A 24402-nucleotide genomic window follows, 5' to 3' on the forward strand; every position below is an offset into this window, starting at 1 on the left:
ATATATATATATATATATATATATATATATATACAGGATGGAGCTGTATATATATATATATATATATATATATATATATATATATATATATATATATATATATATATATATATATATATATATATATATATATATATATATATATATATATATATATATATATATATATATATATATATGTCGTGCCGAATAGGCAGAACTTGTGATCTTGGCTTAAATAGCAACGCTCAACTTGCCATATAAGACGAGTGAAAATTGTGTATGCAGTAATTTCACCAAAATCATTCTGAACCTAACGAAAAAAATATATTTAACTGTGTTTGTTTAATATTAAATTACTGTAAACAAATCTAAAATATATTTAGTTGGGTTAGGCTAAAATAAATTGTTCTTCCTATAATAAGGTTACGTAAGTTTTCTAAGATTTTTTTGGTGCAAAATTATAAATTTTTGCATTATCATTAATGAAACAAACATGTCTTTAAGCGTATAAGAGAAAATTTTAGAAAGGACTTAATTTTAAATAGGTTCTTGCTAATTGACCAGTTTTACATATTCGGCACGACATACAAAGATATATATATATATATATATATATATATATATATATATATATATATATATATATATATATATATATATATATATATATATATATATATATGTGTGTGTGTATATATATATATTTATATATATATATATATATATATATATATATATATATATATATATATATATATATATATATATATATATATATATATATATATATATATATATATATATATATATATATATATATATATATATATATATATATATATATATATATATATATATATATATATAATATATAGGTAGTAGGTTGGTAGGCAGCAACCACCCAGGGAAGTACTACCGTCCTGCCAGATGACTGTGAAACAGAAACCTGTAACTGTTTTGCATGATGGTAGGAGTGCTGGTTTCTTTTTCTGTCTCATAAACACGCTAGATAACAGGGATATCTTGCTACTCCTACTTACACTTTGGTCACACTTCACAGACACGCACATGCATATATACATACATACATCTAGGTTTTTCTCCTTTTTCTAAATAGCTCTTGTTCTTCTTTATTTCTTCTATTGTCCATGGGGAAGTGGAAAAGAATCTTTCCTCCGTAAGCCATGCGTGTCGTATGAGGCGACTAAAATGCCGGGAGCAATGGGCTAGTAACCCCTTCTCCTGTAGACATTTACTAAAAAAGAGAAGAAGAAAAACTTTATAAAACTGGGATGCTTGAATGTGCGTGGATGTAGTGCGGATGACGAGAAACAGATGATTGCTGATGTTATGAATGAAAAGAAGTTGGATGTCCTGGCCCTAAGCGAAACAAAGCTGAAGGGGGTAGGAGAGTTTCGGAGGGGGGAAATAAATGGGATTAAATCTGGAGTATCTGAGAGAGTTAGATCAAAGGAAGGGGTAGCAGTAATGTTGAAGGATCAGTTATGGAAGGAGAAAAGAGAATATGAATGTGTAAATTCAAGAATTATGTGGATTAAAGTAAATGTTGGATGTGAAAAGTGGGTCATAATAAGCGTGTATGCACCTGGAGAAGAGAGGAATGTAGAGGAGAGAGAGAGATTTTGGGAGATGTTAAGTGAATGTATAGGAGCCTCTGAACCAAGCGAGAGAGTAATTGTGGTAGGGGATCTGAATGCTAAAGTAGGAGAAACTTTTAGAGAGGGTGTGATAGGTAAGTTTAGGGTGCCAGGTGTAAATGATAATGGGAGCCCTTTGATTGAACTTTGTATAGAAAGGGGTTTAGTTATAGGTAATACATATTTTAAGAAAAAGAGGATAAATAAGTATCCAAGATATGATGTAGGGCGAAATGACAGTAGTTTGTTGGATTATGTATTGGTGGATAAAAGACTGTTGAGTAGACTTCAGGATGTACATGTTTATAGAGGGGCCACAGATATATCAGATCACTTTCTAGTTGTAGCTACACTGAGAGTAAAAGGTAGATTGGATACAAGGAGAATAGAAGCATCATGGAAGAGAGAGGTGAAGGTTTATAAACTAAAAGAGGAGGCAGTTAGGGTAAGATATAAACATCTATTGGAGGATAGATGGGCTAATGTGAGCATAGGCAATGGGGTCGAAGAGGTATGGGGTAGGTTTAAAAATGTAGTGTTAGAGTGTTCAGCAGAAGTTTGTGGTTACAGGAAAGTGGGTGCGGGAGGGAAGAGGAGTGATTGGTGGAATGATGATGTAAAGAGAGTAGTAAGGGAGAAAAAGTTAGCATATGAGAAGTTTTTACAAAGTAGAAGTGATGCAAGGAGGGAAGAGTATATGGAGAAAAAGAGAGATGTTAAGAGAGTTGTGAAGCAATGTAAAAAAAGAGCAAATGAGAGAGTGGGTGAGATGTTATCAACAAATTTTGTTGAAAATAAGAAAAAGTTTTGGAGTGAGATTAACAAGTTAAGGAAGCCTAGAGAACAAATGGATTTGTCAGTTAAAAATAGAAGAGGAGAGTTATTAAATGGAGAGTTAGTGGTATTGGGAAGATGGAGGGAATATTTTGAGGAATTGTTAAATGTTGATGAAGATAGGGAAGCTGTGATTTCGTGTATAGGGCAAGGAGGAATAACATCTTGTAGGAGTGAGGAAGAGCCAGTTGTGAATGTGCGGGAAGTTCGTGAGGCAGTAGGTAAAATGAAAGGGGGTAAGGCAGCCGGGATTGATGGGATAAAGATAGAAATGTTAAAAGCAGGTGGGAATATAGTTTTGGAGTGGTTGGTGCAATTATTTAATAAATGTATGGAAGAGGGTAAGGTACCTAGGGATTGGCAGAGAGCATGCATAGTTCCTTTGTATAAAGGCAAAGGGGACAAAAGAGAGTGCAAAAATTATAGGGGGATAAGTCTGTTGAGAATACCTGGAAAAGTGTATGGTAGAGTTATTATTGAAAGAATTAAGAGTAAGTCGGAGAATACGATAGCAGATGAACAAGGAGGCTTTAGAAAAGGTAGGGGGTGTGTGGAACAGGTGTTTACAGTGAAACATGTAAGTGAACAATATTTAGATAAGGCTAAAGAGGTCTTTGTGGCATTTATGTATTTGGAAAAGGCGTATGACAGCCTGGATAGGGGGGCAATGTGGCAGATGTTGCAGGTGTATGGTGTAGGAGGTAGGTTATTGAAAGCAGTGAAGAGTTTTTACGAGGATAATGAGGCTCAAGTTAGAGTATGTAGGAAAGAGGGAAATTATTTCCCAGTAAAAGTAGGCCTTAGACAAGGATGTGTGATGTCACCATGGTTGTTTAATATTTATAGATGGGGTTGTAAGAGAAGTAAATGCGAAGGTCTTGGAAAGAGGCGTAGAGTTAAAAGATAAAGAGTCACACATAAAGTGGGAGTTGTCACAGTTGCTCTATGCTGATGACATCGTGCTCTTGGGGGACTCTGAAGAGAAGTTGCAGAGATTGGTGGATGAATTTGGTAGGGTGTGCAAAAGAAGAAAATTAAAAGTGAATACAGGAAATAGTAATGTTATGAGGATAACAAAAAGATTAGGTGATGAAAGATTGGATATCAGATTGGAGGGAGAGAGTATGGAGGAGGTGAATGTATTTAGATATTTGGGAGTGGACGTGTCAGTGGATGGGTCTATGAAAGATGAGGTGAATCATAGAATTGATGAGGGGAAAAGGGTGAGTGGTGCACTTAGGAGTCTGTGGAGACAAAGAACTTTGTCCTTGGAGGCAAAGAGGGGAATGTATGAGAGAATAGTTTTACCAACGCTCTTATATGGGTGTGAAGCATGGGTGATGAATGTTGCAGCGAGGAGAAGGCTGGAGGCAGTGGAGATGTCATGTCTGAGGGCAATGTGTGGTGTGAATACAATGCAGAGAATTCGTAGTTTGGAAGTTAGGAGGAGGAGCGGGATTACCAAAACTGTTGTCCAGAGGGCTGAGGAAGGGTTGTTGAGGTGGTTCGGACATGTAGAGAGAATGGAGCGAAACAGAGTGACTTCAAGAGTGTATCAGTCTGTAGTGGAAGGAAGGCGGGGTAGGGGTCGGCCTAGGAAAGATTGGAGGGAGGGGGTAAAGGAGGTTTTGTGTGCGAGGGGCTTGGACTTCCAGCAGGCATGCGTGAGCGTGTTTGATAGGAGTGAATGGAGACAAATGGTTTTTAATACTTGACGTGCTGTTGGAGTGTCAGCAAAGTAACATTTATGAAGAGGGTAAGGGAAACCGGCTGGCCGGACTTGGGTCCTGGAGATGGGAAGTACAGTGCCTGCACTCTGAAGGAGGGGTGTTAATGTTGCAGTTTAAAAGCTGTAGTGTAAAGCACCCTTCTGGCAAAACAGTCATGGAGTGAATGATGGTGAAAGTTTTTCTTTTTCGGGCCACCCTGCCTTGGTGGGAATCGGCCAGTGTGATAATAAAAAAAATATATATATGTATATATATATATACATATATATATATATATATATATATATATATATATATATATATATATATATATATATATATATATATATATATATATATATATATATATATATACATATACATGTATATATATATATATATATATATATATATATATATATATATATATATATATATATATATATATATATATATATATATATATATATATATATATATATATATATATATATATATATATATATATATATATATATATATATATATATATATATATATATATATATATATATGTATGTATATACATATATATATATATATATATATATATATATATATATATATAAATATATATATATATATATATATATATATATATATATATATATATATATATATATATATATATGTATATATATATAAATATATATATATATATATATATATATATATATATATATATATATATATATATATATATATATATATATATATATATATATATATATATACGTATGTATATACATATATATATATATATATATACGGATGTATATATATATATATATATATATAAGTTGGTATGTATATATATATATATATATATATAAACGTATGTATATATATATATATATATATATATATATATATATATATATATATATATATGTGCAATAAGATCACAGTAAACAGGTGATTTCACCACTCTGAAAGAATAGAGAAATTCCAAGCGCTTTCGTGACTACTCACATTATCAAGGAACTATGAAAGTAAAGCATCCAAGGAAGCTACATAAGGGGTCTGGCCAGCACCTCACTATCAGATCCCACAACGGTTAAACACCTGACGTGCGCCGACCCAACTTGGATAGGTCCTTTGCACAACTCACCCACAAACTATTCTACCCAAGAAAATTTAAAAATTATTATTTGTCCAGTGTATTATTAAATTCTTCCCAAATTCTATTATTATAAATGGATCTAATTGATATAAACCGAAGGAAATATTCATATTATTGTCAAAACTGCTTTTTATGAAACAAGATTCAATTATATTCCTGTCGACCATGGACGTGCTTGATACAACTTTCTCAACTTTTTGAAAATCAATTGGATGGTTAAAATCTCTTACATGAATAAGTAGAGCATTGGAATCTTGTGCAGTTCTAATGCTATATTTATGTTGTTTTAATCATAGTTTGAAATTTTTACCATTTTGACCGTAATAAACTTTATCGCAAATTTTACAAGGAATCTTATAGACACATCCATCAGCATTTTGGGGGAAATTCTTTAGCAAAAGTTTTTTTACTGTATCAAGATTTTTGAATACATCTTTAATATTAAAAGTCTTAAGAAGAGAAGGCATATCAACCAAGTTTTCATGGTAAGGGAGAGCCAACATATTTTTAGTTGAATAAGGCTGGTTGTCCCTTTTTGGATTGTAAAAAGTATTTCTAGCAACTTTAAAATATTTATCAATTACATTTCTTGGGTATTTTAAATCATTACCTATTTCATAAATTTTGGATGTTTCCTCATTTATGAACTCAGGACTACAAATTCGTAAAGCTCTCAAAAACATTGATGAGAAAACAGACAGTTTGACTCTATCTTGATGCGAGGAATAATAGTGGACATAGGAACAGTTATTTGTAGGTTTTCTGTAAATTTTAAATTTGAATTCATTATTGCCCTTAATGATTAAAACATCTAGAAAAGGCAATGAGTTATTTTCTTCAAACTCAACAGTAAAGTTTATAGAATGGGCTAAGCTATTTAATTTTCCAAGGAAATGGTGTATATCAACATTTTTGGCCATAAGACACAAAATATCATCAACATATCTGAACCATTTAGCTCTATTATGGAGGATTGTGTTAAGCAACCTTGTTTCAAAAAATTCCATGTATAGGTTACTAAGAACAGGTGAAAGAGGATTTCCCAATGCCATACCAAACTTCTGAGTGTAAAACTTATCATTAAATACAAATTTTGCATCAACAATGCAAAGTTTAATAAGTTTAATGATAGTAGGAACTGGCAATGGTAAATCATAGTTAACGAGCTCTTCAGATAAGAAACTTAATAAGTCATCAACAGGAACTTTCGTAAACAAGGAAGTAACATCAAAACTAACCATGTTAAAATCATTTAAGTCAGTCATGGAGCTTAATTTATCAACCAAGTCTATGTTGTTTTTAACATTAAAGTTAGAAATTTTGCCAACAATACAGCTCAAAATATCAACAAGCAACTTGGATAATTTATATGAAACTGACCCTATGGAGCTAATAATTGGTCTGACTGGATTCCCTGGTTTGAGTGTTTTTATTAGTCCAATTTCAACATTATTAAGTTTTTTTGAAGTTGCAAAACGTAGGCCAAAACCTAGAGCAGCAGTTGAATGTTTGTCTAAAATTTCATCTGATAAGTTAATTACAAAATTGTTATTAGCATGCTTTGTCCAATCACTATTTTTAATTAAAGAGAGAAAATTAGACATTTTAATTGAAAATAGTGATTGGACAAAGCATGCTAATAACAATTTTGTAATTAACTTATCAGATGAAATTTTAGACAAACATACAACTGCTGCTCTAGGTTTTGGCCTAAGTTTTGCAACTTCAAAAAAACTTAATAATGTTGAAATTGCAGAAGAGTTTTGTAACTTTGAAAAATTTTCTGATTTATCCTCTGATGAAATTAATATTAGTAAAGGAATGGTATATAGCTCTATGTTAAAACCAAACATTCCCAATTGCCCTCAAACATTCTTTAAGTCTTATGATACACTTAATAACAATAAAAATTTGCGCCTTACTAAAGCAGACAAAATAAATGCAATAGTAATTATGAAAGAAAATGATTACCAAGAAAAAATGAATAATCTCTTAGATGATACTGAAACCTATTCTAAACTTAGGAAAAATCCCCTAGAAACCGTTAACAGCAATTTCAATAAAACAAAAAAACTTCTACTGAAAGGCAAAGATGAATTAGTCAAACAATTTACTTCCACTAATCCATCTTTACCTTACATGTACGGATTAATAAAAACACACAAACCAAGGAATCCAGTCAGGCCAATTATTAGCTCCATAGGGTCAGTTTCATATAAATTATCCAAATGGCTTGTTGATATTTTGAGCCCTATTGTTGGCAAAATTTCTAACTTTAATGTTAAAAACAGCATAGACTTGGTTGATAAATTAAGCTCCTTGACTGACTTAAATGATTTTAACATGGTTAGTTTTGATGTTACTTCCTTGTTTACGAAAGTTCCTGTTGATGATTTATTAAGTTTCTTATCTGAAGAACTCGTTAACTATGATTTACCATTGCCAGTTCCTACTATCATTAAACTTATTAAACTTTGCATTGTTGATGCAAAATTTGTTTTTAATGATAAGTTTTACACTCAGAAGATTGGTATGGCAATGGGAAATCCTCTTTCACCTGTTCTTAGTAACCTATACATGAAATTTTTTGAAACAAGGTTGCTTAACACAATCCTCCCTAATAGAGCTAAATGGTTCAGATATGTTGATGATATTTTGTGTCTTATGCTCAAAAATGTAGATATACACCATTTCCTTGGAAAATTAAATAGCTTAGCCCATTCTATTAACTTTACTGTTGAGTTTGAAGAAAATAACTCATTGCCTTTTCTAGAAGTTTTAATTATTAAGGGTAATAATGAATTCAAATTTAAAATTTACAGAAAACCTACAAATAACTGTTCCTGTGTCCACTATTATTCCTCGCATCAAGATAGAGTCAAACTGTCTGTTTTCTCATCAATGTTTTTGAGAGCTTTACGAATTTGTAGTCCTGAGTTCATAGATGAGGAAATATTAAAAATTTATGAAATAGGTAATGATTTAAAATACCCAAGAAATGTAATTGATAAATCTTTTTACAATCCAAAAAGGGAGAACCAGCCTTATTCAACTAAAAATATGTTGGTTCTCCTTTACCATGAAAACTTGGTTGATATGCCTTCTCTTCTTAAGACTTTTAATATTAAAGTTGTATTCAAAAATCTTGATACAGTAAAAAAACTTTTGATAAAGAATTCCCCCGAAAATGCTGATGGATGTGTTTATAAGATTCCTTGTAAAATTTGCGATAAAGTTTATTACGGTCAAACTGGTAAAAATCTCGAACTAAGATTAAAACAACATAAATATAGCATTAGAACTGGACAAGATTCCAATGCTCTATTTATTCATGTAAGAGATTTTAACCATCCAATTGATTTTCAAAAAGTTGAGAAAGTAGTATCAAGCAAGTCCATGGTCGACAGGAATATAATTGAATCTTGTTTCATAAAAAGCAGTTTTGACAATAATATGAATATTTCCTTTGGTTTATATAAATTAGATCCATTTATAATTAATAGAATTTGGGAAGAATTTAATAATTCACTGAACAAATAATAATTTTTATATTTTCTTGGGTAGAATAGTTTGAGGGTGAGTTGTGCAAAGGACCTATCCAAGTTGGGTCGGCGCGCGTCAGGTGTTTAACCGTTGTGGGATCTGATAGTGAGGTGCTGGCCAGACCCCTTATATAGCTTCCTTGGATGCTTTACTTTCTTAGTTCCTTGATAATGTGAGTAGTCACGAAAGCGCTTGGAATTTCTCTATTCTTTCAGAGTGGCTTTTTTGCATATATATATACATTTATGTAAATATATATATATATATATATATATATATATATATATATATATATATATATATATATATATATATATATATATATATATATATATATATATATATGTATATATATATATATATATATAATACATACATATATATATATATATATATATATATATATATATATATATATATATATATATATATATATATATATATATATATATATATATATACATATACGTATATATATATATATATATATATATATATATATATATATATATATATATATATATATATATATATATATATATATATATATATATATATATATATATATATGTATATATATGTATATGTATACACCAGCTCCTCCCAAAGAGCACAAACAGCCCCTCTGGGACAAACCGATCACGGAAAAAATCGCCAACACAATGCTCTCCAATGCTTCAGGAAAGGACAAAGCTCGTCTCCTGGCAGTGAAGACACCACACTGAGGAGATTTCCTGTTATCTGTTCCCAATTCCTCCCTGGGCACCCGTCTTGGCCCACAGGCCATTCGGATTGGTGTTGCTCTTCCCGTAGCCGCCCCCATCCTCACCAAACGTACGTGTATTTGCGGCAGGGGGACAGCTGATCAATTCGAACTTCATGGTCTCGTGTGTCACACAGCAGAAGGGAAGTATGCCAGACATGAAGAGGTCAATGACATCATAAAGAGAAGCCTCGCCACAGCCGGTTTCCCAGCTCAACGGGAACCCCAAGTACAGAGGTCTGATGGAAGTCAAAAGAGTCCTGATGGAGCCACTATGCTACCCTGGAAGGATGGAAAGCAGATTGCCTGGGACTACACCTGTGCCGCCACATTGGCAGACACCTACTTGCCATACTCCGTAGTGGAAGGGGGTGGAGCTGCCAGCCACAGGGAGGCCCAGAAGATCCGAAAATATGAAGACCTTCCCCCTTGCTATAACTTCATATCAATAGGGTCGGAGACCCTTGGAGAATAGGCCAAGTGTGCTCTAAAGTTCCTCAAAGAGCTGGGTGAAAAACTCATCATAAAAACCAAGGACCAGCTTCCTCTTTCAGAGACTCAATGTTGCGATCCAGAGAGGAAATACCTGCAGCATTGTGGGCACGCGGCCCACCGCCGGGAAGCTGGACGAAGTATTCGAGATGTAGCGCTGAGTTACCTATGTTGTTTTACTTTCTGTTGTATTTTTGTGAATGTTTGGCCAATGTATTTTGTCTTATATATATATATATATATATATATATATATATATATATATATATATATATATATATATATATATATATATATATATATATATATATATATATATGCTCTCGCGATATATATATATATATATATATATATATATATATATATATATATATATATATATATATATATATATATATATCTCCTTCATATAGATCAGTGTTTGTGTATATTTCGCATGCTCTCGCGAATTCCTTGCATTGTTCAAATCTCTAGTAAGGCTGATGCATGCAGGGGATGAGATGAAAAGCTGTAAGCCTTCTCCCTGAAAGCTGGCTGCCTTGGATCAAACGTGTAGCGGATGCTACACGCCAAGGTATTGGTCCAGTGTGGGTAGATTGGTAAAGCACTGCGTACCTTGTCCTAAGGTTCGTAGGTTCGAGTCTCCTTCAGCCAGAGATCAGTGTTTGTGTATATTTCGCATGCTCTCGCGAATTCCTTGCATTGTTCAAATCTCTAGTAAGGCTGATGCATGTAGGGGATGAGATGAAAAGCTGTAAGCCTTCTCCCTGAAAGCTGGCTGCCTTGGATCAAACGTGTAAGCGGATGCTACACGCCAAGGTATTGGTCCAGTGTGGGTAGATTGGTAAAGCACTGCGTACCTTGTCCTAAGGTTCGTAGGTTCGAGTCTCCTTCAGCCAGAGATCAGTGTTTGTGTATATTTCGCATGCTCTCGCGAATTCCTTGCATTGTTAAAATCTCTAGTAAGGCTGATGCATGCAGGGGATGAGATGAAAAGCTGTAAGCCTTCTCCCTGAAAGCTGGCTGCCTTGGATCAAACGTGTAGCGGATGCTACACGCCAAGGTATTGGTCCAGTGTGGGTAGATTGGTAAAGCACTGCGTACCTTGTCCTAAGGTTCGTAGGTTCGAGTCTCCTTCAGCCAGAGATCAGTGTTTATATATATATATATATATATAAATATATATATGTATATATATATATATATATATATATATATATATATATATATATATATATATATATATATATATATATATATATATATATATATTATTATCACACTGGCCGATTCTCACCAAGGCAGGTTGGCCAGAAAAAGAAAAACTTTCACCATCATTCACTCCATCACTGTCTTGCAAGAAGGGTGCTTTACACTACAGTTTAAACTGCAACATTAACACCCCTCCTTCAGAGTGCAGGCTCTGTACTTCTCATCTCCAGGACTCAAGTCCGGCCTGCCGGATTCCCTTAACCCCTTCATAAATGTTACTTTGCTCACACTCCAACAGCACGTCAAGTATTAAAAACCATTTGTCTCCATTCACTCCTGTCAAACACGCTCACGCATGCCTGCTGGAAGTCCAAGCCCCTCGCACATAAAGCCTCCTTTACCCCCTCCCTCCAACCTTTCCTAGGCCGACCCCTACCCCGCCTTCCTTCCACTACAGACTGATACACTCTTGAAGTCAATCTGTTTCGCTCCATTCTCTCTACATATCCGAACCACCTCAACAACCCTTCCTCAGCCCTCTGGACAACAGTTTTGGTAATCCCGCACCTCCTCCTAACTTCCAAACTACGAATTCTCTGCATTATATTCACACCACACTTTGCCCTCAGACATAACATCTCCACTGCCTCCAGCCTTCTCCTCGCTGCAACATTCATCACCCATGCTTCACACCCATATAAAAGCGTTGGTAAAACTATACTCTCATACATTCCCCTCTTTGCCTCCAAGGACAAAGTTCCTTGTCTCCACAGACTCCCAAGTGCACCACTCACCCTTTTCCCCTCATCAATTCTATGGTTCACCTCATCTTTCATAGACCCATCCGCTGACACGTCCACTCCCAAATATCTGAATACATTCACCTTCTCCGTACTCTCTCCCTAAAATCTGATATCCAGTCTTTCATCACCTAATCTTTTTGTTATCCTCATAACCTTACTCTTTCCTGTATTCACCTTTAATTTTCTTCTTTTGCACAACCTACGAAATTCAGCCACCAATCTCTGCAATTTCTTTTCAGAATCACCCAAGAGCACAGTGTCATCAGCAAAGAGCAACTGTGACAACTCCCACTTTATGTGTGATTCTTTATCTTTTAACTCCACGCCTCTTGCCAAGACCCTCGCATTTACTTCTCTTACAACCCCATCTATAAATGTATTAAACAACCACGGTGACATCACACATCCTTGTCTAAGGCCTACTTTTACTGGGAAATAATTTCCCTCTTTCCTACATACTCTAACTTGAGCCTCACTATCCTCGTAGAAACTTTTCAATGTTTTCAGTAACCTATCTCCTACACCATACACCTGCAACATCTGCCACATTGCCCCCCTATCCACCCTATCGTACGCCTTTTCCAAATCCATAAATGCCACAAAAACCTCTTTAGCCTTATCTAAATACTGTTCACTTATATGTTTCACTGTAAAGACCTGGTCCACACACCCCCTACCTTTCCTAAAGCCTCCTTGTTCATCTGCTATCCTATTCTCCGACTTACTCTTAATTCTTTCAATAATAACTCTACCATACACTTTACCAGGTATACTCAACAGACTTTTCCCCCTATAATTTTTGCTCTCTCTTTTGTCCCCTTTGCCTTTATAGAAAAGAACTATGCATGCTCTCTGCCAATCCCTAGGTACCTTACCCTCTTCCATATATTTATTAAGTAATTGCACCAACCACTCCAAAATTATATTCTCACCTGCTTTTAACATTACTATCTTTATCCCACCAATCCCGGCTGCCTTACCCCCTTTCATTTCTCCTACTGCCTCACGAACTTCCCCCTCACTCACAACTGGCTCTTCCTTACTCCTACAAGATGTTATTCCTCCTTGCCCTATACACGAAATCACAGCTTCCCTATCTTCATCAACATTTAACAATTCCTCAAAATATTCCCTCCATCTTCTCAATACCTCTAACTCTCCATTTAATAACTCTCCTCTCCTATTTTTAACTGACAAATTCATTTGTTCTCTAGGCTTCCTTAACTTGTTAATCTCACTCCAAAACTTTTTCTTATTTTCAACAGAATTTGTTGATAACATCTCACCCACTCTCTCATTTGCTCTCTTTTTACATTGCTTCGCCACTCTCTTAACGTCTCTCTTTTTCTCCATATACTCTTCCCTCCTTGCATCACTTCTACTTTGTAAAAACTTCTCATATGCTAACTTTTTCTCCCTTACTACTCTCTTTACATCATCATTCCACCAATCGCTCTTCTTCCCTCCCACACCCACTTTCCTGTAACCACAAACTTCTGCTGAACACTCTAACACTACATTTTTAAACCTACCCCATACCTCTTCGACCCCATTTCCTATGCCCTCATTATCCCATCTATCCTCCAATAGCTGTTTATATCTTACCCTAACTGCCTTCTCTTTTAGTTTATAAACCTTCACCTCTCTCTTCCCTGATGCTTCTATTCTCCTTGTATCCAATCTACCTTTTACTCTCAGTGTAGCTACAACTAGAAAGTGATCTGATATATCTGTGGCCCCTATATAAACATGTACATCCTAAAGTCTACTCAACAGTCTTTTATCCACCAATACATAATCCAACAAACTACTGTCATTTCGCCCTACATCATATCTTGTATACTTATTTATCCTCTTTTTCTTAAAATATGTATTATCTATAACTAAACCCCTTTCTATACAAAGTTCAATCAAAGGGCTCCCATTTTCATTTACACCTGGCACCCCAAACTTACCTTCCACACCCTATCTAAAAGTTTCTCCTACTTTAGCATTCAGATCCCCTACCACAATTACTCTCTCACTTGGTTCAAAGGCTCCTATACATTCACTTAACATCTCCCAAAATCTCTCTCTCTCCTCTACATTTCTCTCTTCTCCAGGTGCATACACGCTTATTATGACACACTTTTCGCATCCAACCTTTATTTTAATCCACATAATTCTTGAATTTACACATATTCTCTTTTCTCCTTCCATAACTGATCCTTCAACACTACTGCTACCCCTTCCTTTGCTCCAACTCTCTCAGATACTCCAGATTTAATCCCATTTATTTCTGCCCACCGAAACTCCCCTACCCCCTTCAGCTTTGTTTCGCTTAGGGCCAGGACATCCAACTTCTTTTCATTCATAACATCAGCAATCATCTGTTTCTTGTCATCCGCACTACATCCACGCACATTCAAGCATCCCAGTTTTATAATTTTTTTCTTCTTCTCTTTTTTAGTAAATGTCTACAGGAGAAGGGGTTACTAGCACATTGCTCAAGGCATTTTAGTCGCCTCATACGACACGCATGGCTTAGGGAGGAAAGATTCTTTTCCACTTCCCCATAGACAGTAGAAGAAATAAAGAAGAACAAGAGCTATTTAGAAAAAGGAGAAAAACCTAGATGTATGTATATATATATGCATGTGCGTGTCTGTGAAGTGTGACCAAAGTGTAAGTAGGAGTAGCAAGATATCCCTGTTATCTAGCGTTTTTATGAGACAGAAATATATATATATGTATATATATATATATATATATATATATATATATATATACATATATATATATATATATATATATATATATATAGATATATAAATATATATATATATATACATATATTCATATATATATATATATATATATATATATATATATATATATATATATATATATATATATATATATATATATATATATATATATATATATATATATATATATATATATATATATATATATATATATACATATATTCATATATATATATATATATATATATATATATATATATATATATATATATATATATATATATATATATATATATATATATATATATATATATATATATATATATATATATATATATATATATATATATATATATATATATATACATATATATATATATATATATATATATATATATATATATATATATATATATATATATATATATATATATATATATATATATATATATATATATATATATATATATATATATATATATATATATATATATATATATATATATATATACATATATATATATATATATATATATATATATATATATATATATATATATATATATATATATATATATATATATATATATATATATATATATATATATATATATATATATATATATATATGTCGTGCCGAATATGTAAAACTGGTCAATTAGCAAGAACTCATTTAAAATTAAGTCCTTTCTAAAATTTTCTCTTTTACATTTAAAGATATATTTTTTTTCATTAATGTTAATGCAAAAATTTTTAATTTTGCTCCAAAAGAATCTTAGACAACTTACCTAACCTTATTATGACAAGAACAATTTATTTTAGCCTAAGCCAAGTAAATATATTTTAGATTTGTTTACAAAAATTTTTTACTAAACAAACACAGTGAAACATTTTCTTCGTTAGGTTCAGAATGATTTTGGCGAAACTATTGCATACACAAATTTTCACTTCTCCTATATGGCTAGATGAGCGTTGCTATTTAAGCCAAGATCGCAAGTTCTGCCTATTCGGCACGATATATATATATATATATATATATATATATATATATATATATATATATATATTTATACATATATATTATTGCGTCCACGAACGAGTGGTATGGAATCAATAACAACACTGTGACTAGCCGAGGACTCGAACCCATGTCGTTTTGGCCCTGCCTCGTTGTGAACGAAAATCACATGACGCTCTAACCCACTGGACCATACAATCCTACAAGAATCAAGCACCCAGCAGAGCTAGGTGTTTTACCTTGATCTGAGGACATTCGTAACAATCTTTTTAAGACTGGATGGTTCTCTGGGTTAGAATGTAGTGAAATTTTCGATCACCATGAAGCGGGTTCGATCCCTCGGCTAGTATTAAGATCTTTGGATCTTAATACTTGGGAATTCTTCACTTGCCTAACCCTTGGGCACGACCTACTTCCACATTGGACAAATGTGACACCACCTACGACTGCTGCACCTCTCCTGTCTACGGTTTATAAGCTGCTTCTCCGCTCATATGCCGTATTCTATTCAAGATTGAGGGACTGACCACATCGACTCAAGGCTGAGGGACTGATTACCTCATTCTCCTCCTGTTCTTCAAGTTTCTCCTTTGTATGGACTGATGAAGCCACTGTGTGACGAAACGTTTCCTCAATAAAGATACCCAAGAGTTGCACATGTGTCTAATTCAACAACATGTCGGTTCTCTGAACCTTTCATCAACCATCCTGTCAGACACTGCAACTTCTTGGGATCTTAATGCTTGGGAATTCTTCACTTGCCTAACCCTTGGGCACGACCTACTTCCACATAGGACAAGTTCTCCGCTCCGCACCGCACCACCGCTCTGCACCACCTACGACTGCTGCACCTCTCCTGTCTACGGTTTATAAGCTGCTTCTCCGCTCATATGCCGTATTCTATTCAAGATTGATGGACTGTCCACATCGACTCAAGGCTGAGGGACTGATTACCTCATTCTCCTCCTGTTCTTCAAGTTTCTCCTTTGTATGGACTGACGAAGCCACTGTGTGGCGAAACGTTTCTTAAATAAAGATACCCAAGAGTTGCACGTGTCTAATTCAACAATATATATATGTATATATATATATATATATATATATATATATATATATATATATATATATATATATATATATATATATATATATATATATATATATATATATATATATATATATATATATATATATATATATATATATATATATATATATATATATATATATATATATATATATATATATATATATATATATATATATATATATATATATATATATATATATATATATATATGCTGCAGCATACGGGCACCTAGGTAGTTTTTAGTGTCTGCCCCTCTATGTACTCTGTCTGTGGTCTTCTTTGCCGTTCCCCAATGTTCATGACTTTGCACTTGGTGGGGTTGAACTCTAGGAGCCAGTTGCTGAAAGTGGCATGCAGCCCGTTCAGATCTCTTTGTAGGTTTGCCTGGTACATGTCCGATTGGATTCTTCTCATCAACTTCGCATCATCTGCAAACAGGGACACTCCGGTGTCTATTCCTTTCGTCATGTCCTTCACAAATACCAGAAAAAGCACCGGTCCTAGAATTAACCCCTGTGGAACCCCGCTCGTCACAGGCGGCCACTCTGACATCTCGCCTCGTACCATGACTCGCTGTTCTCTTCCTGACAGGTATTCCCTGATCCATTGTAGTGTCCACCCTGTTATCACTGCCTGGTCCTGCAGCTTTTGCACTAATCTCTTCTATGGACCTGTGTCAAACGCGTTCTTACAGACCAAGAAAATGTAATCTTCACACCCCACTCTCCCTTGTCTTACTGCTATCACTCTCTCATAGAACTCCAGTAGGTTTGTGACACATGATTTCCCGTCCCTGAAACAGTGTTGGCTGTCGTTGATAAACTCATTCCTTTCTAGGTATTCCACCACTCTTCTCCTGATAATCGTCTTCATGACTTTGCATATTATACACGTCATTGACACTGGTCTGTAGTTTAATGCTTCGTGTCTGTCTCCTTTATTAAAAATCGGGACTGCATTTACTGTCTTCCGTACCTCAGGTAGTTGCCCTGTTTCGACAGATGTGTTGAACATTGTTGTTAGGGGTACACACAATGTCCCTGCTCCCTCTCTCAGGACCCGTGGAGAGGTTATCCAGCCCCATCGTCTTTGAGGTATCTAGCTCACATAGCAGCCTCTTCACTTCTTCCTTGGTTGTATGTAATGTGTCCAACACTTGATGGTGTACCCTACCTCTCTGTCTTTCTTGAGTCCCTTCTGTCTCCTCTGTGAACACTTCTTTGAATCTCATGTTGAGTTCCTCACATACTTTGCGGTCGTTTCTTGTGATCTGTAGTCCTTCCTTCCTTAGTCTGATTACCTGGTCCTTGACTGTTGTTTTTCTCCTTATGTGGCTGCACAACAGCTTTGGATAAGATTTGGCTTTCGCTGCTATTTCAATTTCATATTGTCGTTGGGGCACCCTTCTTACCTGTGCATATTCATTTCTGGCTCTTCTACGTCTCTCCTTATTCCCGAGGGTCTTTTGCCTTCTATACGTCTTCCATTCCCTAGCACACTTGGTTTTGGCTTCCCTGCACCTTTGGGTGAACCATGGACTCATCCTGGCTTTTTCGTTATTCTTGTTACCCTTGGGTACAAACCTCTCTTCATTTTCCTTGCATATTGTTGTCATATATTCCATCATCTCGTTTACTGACTTCCTTTCCAGCTCTCTGTCCCACTGAACTCTGTGCAGGAAGTTCTTCATGCCTACATAGTTCCATTTCTTGTAGGTTGGCCTCATTCGTCCAGCCCTTCCTGCTTTCCCCTCCACTTGTAACTCTACTATATATTCGAAGCTTAGAACCACATGATCACTGGCTGCAAGGGGTCTTTCATATGTGATGTCTTCAATATCTGCACTACTCAAGGTGAATACTAGGTCCAGTCTCGCTGGTTCATCCTCTCCTCTCTCTCTGGTAGTGTCCCTTATAAGTGTTGGTATATGAGGTTTTCCAGTACCACCTCCATCATCTTAGCCCTCCACATTTCTGTGCCCCTATGTGACTCCAGGTTCTCCCTATCGATTTTCTTGTGGTTGAAGTCACCCATAATCAGTAGCTTCGTCCTGCTTGCATAAGCCCTTCTGGTCACTTTCGCCAGTGTATCAACAATCACTCTATTACTCTCATCATACTCTTGCCTTGGTTGCATGCTGTTCTATGGTGGGTTATACATCACTTCAATTACCACCTTGGGACCTCCGGCCTAAAGCGTTCCTATTATGTAATCTCTTCCTTCTCTGTCTCCTCTCTCGAGCTCACCGAAATCCCATCGGTTTTTGATGAGCAGTGTCACTCCTCCACCCCTCTGTTTCCTCTGTCTTCAGAATCTGATATCCCATTGGAAAGTTGGCACCTGTTATCATCCCTGTGAGCTTGGTTTCATTGAGGGCTGTGATGCCCGGTGACGCCACTTTGACTCTTTCGTGCCACTCCTCCCATTTATTCGCTATTCTATCAGTGTTGGTGTACCATACCTTCAGTTTCCTCTCCAATGCTGTGTTTTGGGGGGGTCAGTGAGGTTGGGGGACCTGGCAGTGCGTGTGTGTGTGTGTGTACTCACCTATTTGTACTCACCTATTTGTGGTTGCAGGGGTCGAGTCACAGCTCCTGGCCCCGCCTCTTCGCTGATTGCTACTAGGTCCTCTCTCTCCCTGCCCCATGAGCTCTATCATACCTAGCCTTAAAACTATGTATGGTTCCCGCCTCCACTACGTCACTTTCTAGGCTATTCCACGGCCTGACTACTCTATGACTGAAGAAATACTTCCTAACATCCCTTTGATTCATCTGAGTCTTCAACTTCCAATTGTGTGTGTGTGTGTGTGTGTGTGTGTGTGTGTGTGTGTATGTGTGCGTGTACTCACCTAGTTACACTTACCTAGATGTAGTTGCAGGGGTCGAGTCACAGCTCCTGGCCCAGCCCTCTTCAGTGGCTGCTACTCGGTCACTCTTTACGCTCCATGAGCTTTATTATACCTCATCTTAAAGCTATGTATGGATCCTGCCTCTTCTACATCACTGCCCAGACTATTCCACTTCCTGACAACTCTGACTGGAGAAATACTTCCTAACATCCCTGTGGTTCATCTGAGTCTTCAACTTCCGACTCTGACCCATGTTGCTGTGTCTCATCTCTGGAACATCCTGTGTGTGTGTGTGTGTGTGTGTGTGTGTGTGTGTGTGTGTGTGTGTGTGTGTGTGTGTGTGTGTGTGTGTGTGTGTGTGTGTGTGTGTGTGTGTGTGTGTGTGTGTGTGTGTGTGTGTGTGTGTGTGTGTGTATGTGTGCGTGTGTGTGTGTGTGTGTGTGTGTATGTGTATACTCACCTATTTGCACTCTTCTGTTTGTGGTTGCAAGGGTCGAGTCATTGCTCCTGGCCCCGCCTCTTCACTGATTGCTACCAGGTCCTCTCTCTCCCTGCTCCTTGAGCTTTATAAAACTTCGTCTTAAAATTATGTATGGTTCCCGCCTCAAGTATGTATGGTTCCCGCCTCCATTACGTCACTTTCTAGGCTATTCCACTGCTTGACAACTCTGTGAGTGAAGAAATACTTCCTAACATCCCTTTGACTCATCTGTGTCCCATTTCTGGAACACCCTGTCTTTGTCCATCTTGTTTATTCCGCGCAGTATCTATATGTCGGTATCATGTCTCCCCTGACCCTCCTGTCCTCCAGAGTCGTCAGGCCAATTTTCCTTAACCTTTCTTCATAGGACAATCCCCTTAGCTCCGGGACTAGTCTTGTTGCAAACCTTTGCACTTTCTCTAATTTCTTGACGTACTTGACCAGGTGTGGATTCCAAACTGATGCTGCATGCTCCAGTATGGGTCTGACGTATATTGTGTACAGAGTCTTGGGCGATTGTTTACTGACGTATGCAAACGATAGCCTTAGGTTTGCCAGACACCCGCATGCTGCAGCAGTTATCTGATAAATGTGTGCCTCAGGAGATATGCTCGGTATTATACTTACCCCAAGATCTTTTTTCTTGAGTGAGGCTTGCAGTCTTTGGCCACCTAGACTATACTCTGTCTGCGGTCTTCTCTGCCTTTCCCCGATCTTCATAACTTTGCATTTGGCAGGGTTAAATTCAAGGAGCCAGTTGCTTGACCAGGCTTGGAGCCTATCCAGACCTCTTTGTAGTCCTGCCTGATCCTCGACCGATTTGATTTTCCTCATTAACTTCACATCATCTGCAAACATGGACATTTCCGTTATGTCATTCGCATATACCAAAAACAGCACTGGTCCTAGGACTGACCTTTGTGGAACCCCGCTTGTCACAGGAGCCCACTCTGACACCTCGTCATGTACCATGACTCGTTGTTGCCTCCCTGTCATATATTCTCTGATCCATTGCAGTGCCTTTCCTGTTATGTGTTCCTGATCCTATAGCTTTTGAATTAACCTCTTGTGACGAACTGTGTCGAAGGCCTTCTTGCAGTCCAAAAAAATGCAGTCTATATACCCCTCTCTCTTTTGTCTTTCTTTTGTCACCTTGTCATAAAACTCCAGTAGATTTGTGACTCAGTATTTTCCTTCCTTGAAACCTCGCTGGTTGTCGATTATATGCTTGTTTCTTTCTAGGTGCTCCACCACTCTCCTTCTGATGATCTTCTCCATGACCTTTCATATTATACACGTTAGTGATACAGGTCTGTAGCTTAATGCCTCGTGTCTGTCTCTTTTTTTAAAAATTAGGACTACATTTGCCATCTTCCATACTTCAGGGAGTTGCCCAGTTTCAATGGATGTGTTGAAAATCTTTGTTAGTGGCACATACAGCATCTCTGCTCCCTCTCTAAGGACCCACGGAGAGATATTGTCTGGTCCCACTGCCTTTAGGTATTAAGTTCACATAGCAGCTTCTTCACCTCCTCCTCAGTTATGTGTACCTCATCCAGTACTTGTTGGTGTACCCCCCTGCTCTGAATTCTTGAAGTTCTACCTATTTCTACTGTAAATACTTCTTTAAATCTCATGTTTAGCTCCTCACGTACCCCTTCGTTGTTTCTTGTGAACTCTCCACCATCCTTCCTCAGTCTGATTACTGGTTCTTGACTGCTGTTTTCCTCCTGATGTGTCTATACAACGGCTTCGGGTCAGACTTGACTTTCGATGCTATGTCATTTTCATATTGTCGCTGAGCTTTCCTTCTTATCTGTTCATATTCGTTTCTGGGTCTTCGGTTGATCTCTTTATTTTCCTGGGTCTTTTGTCTTCTGTACATTTTCCATTTTCTAGTGCACCTAGTTTTTGTCTATCTACCCTTGGATGAACCAAGGACTCGTTCTAGTTTTCCCATTATTTCTGTTTCCCTTGGGAGCAAACCTCTCTTCTGCCTCCTCGCATTTTGTTGTCACATTGTCCATCATTCCTTTTACTGTTTTTTCCTGCCAGTTATCTTCCCCACTGAACATCTTGCAGGAAGTTCCTCATGCCTGTGTAGTCCTCCCTTTTGTAGTTTGTTTTTCCCATCTTATTTCTGCTACTCTTTCCACTTGTAGCTCAACTACGCAATCAAAGCACAGAACCAGATGATCACTCGCTCCAAGGGGCCTTTCACAAGTGACATTCTCGATGCAAGAACTACTCGAGGTGAATACAAGGTCTAGTCTTGCTGGATCAACCTCACCTCTCTCTCTGGTAGTGTCTCTAACATGTTGATGCATTCGGTTTTCCAGTCCCACATCCATTATCTTGGCTCTCCATGTTTCGGGACCCCCATGGGGCTCCAGGTTTTCCCAGTCAGTCTCCTTGTGATTGAAATCACCAATAACTAGTAACTTTGCTTTTCCCATGTGAGCTCTTCTGGCCACCTAAGCTAGCGTGTCAACCATTTCTCTGTTGCTCTCGTCGTATTCTTCTCTTGGCCTCCTGCAATTCTGTTGTGGGTTGTACATTACTGCAATTACCACCTTATGGCCCTCAGACTGGCTTGTTCCTACTAAGTAATCCCTTTCGCACATTCCATCTATTCCTTCCCTTTCCTCAAATACCCACCAGTTTTTAATGAGCAGTGCAACTCCTTCTCCCCTCTCCTCCCTCTATCTTCCTGAGGATTTGATATCAGGGTGGAAAGATTGGATCCGTTATCATCCTGGTGGGTTTCGTTCCTGTGAGTGCTATTATGTCTGGGGATGTCTCCTTCATTCTTTCATGCCACTATCCGCACTTACATAATATTATGTCTGCATTTGTATACTAAACCTTCAACTTCTTTTCTAAAACTGTGGTCTGGGGGGTACGTTGGGGTTGGGTGATTGCTGTGAAGGTGGAGTTTGTAATGAGGTGGGTGGGGGCATTGGATGTGGCATGTGTGTTTTGGGTTAAAATGTTTGGTTGCATTGGGCTTCGCCTGGTTGGGGGCTTCGGTATGTGGTTGTTAGGGAGGCTATATTTGATCTTCCTCAAGAATCTGGGTTTTCCTGTCCATCTCCATCTTCATCTCTCTTTCCTCTTTTCGTCTTTGTTCCATCTCTTTCAGTTTCTGCCTTTCTTCTCGTGTTCTGTCATGTTGAGATACACCTTCTGGTATGCCAGCATGTCCCTTTCTCCTGCAGGATCCTGTTTCGAGTCGATTCTGCCTGGAAAGTCACTTTAACTGGCCGGGTTCTTCTTTGTCAGCTAGGTCATGTCATCTTCTCCTATTGCTTTTATGATGCCTTTGATCACTTTTTTATCCCCTTGCCTTCTTGCTTTGTAAGTTTTCCCTTCAACTTCCTGGAGCCCATAAACAAAGACTGATCTCTCTCTCTCATTCTCCCACTGCATATCGCTATGTATCCCCTGATTCGATTTAGTTGCCTCCATTGCAGTTTCCTTTCTTCAGTTTCTTCACTATCTGTTGTTCTTGGGCCAAGTGTCCTATCATTTTCCCTTATCAGATTTCCCTGGGCTCTGCTGTGGTCTGTTAGGGTCTCCACATATAGCTTAGCTCTTTCATTTTCTACAGTTCCATCGATTGCTCCTGATGTGATTCTCTCTTTTTCTCGGGTTCCACGTTGGTCTGATAGGGGCTCTGCATACTGGTGCACTCCTTTGTTTCCTACAATCCTCCTGTTTGGGACTGAAGTAGAAGTTTCTGATGTCAATCCCAAATTATTCTTTAGTTCTTTAATCTGTTTCAGATTATTCAGTTACTCTTCTAATCTCTGTATCTTAGCCTCTGCTATTGTGACTTGGATCTCCCACTTCTTGCTTTCTGCATCTATCCTCTCATCCATCCTCATGCTAAGGTCTAGCTTCTTTACCCACTCATGTTTCCTTTTCATGAGCTCTGCTGCCCAATCTTCCTTTGCAGACTCATCCTCCAGTCCCCTGGTTTTCCTTCCTGCTCTCTGGCAACCCATTTTTTGTTTGTTTTGGTTGCCGCAAAATGAAAAACTTATGTAATTCTATG

The sequence above is a fragment of the Cherax quadricarinatus genome, chromosome 26, assembly GCF_038502225.1.
Source record: "Cherax quadricarinatus isolate ZL_2023a chromosome 26, ASM3850222v1, whole genome shotgun sequence".
NCBI lineage: Eukaryota > Metazoa > Arthropoda > Malacostraca > Decapoda > Parastacidae > Cherax > Cherax quadricarinatus.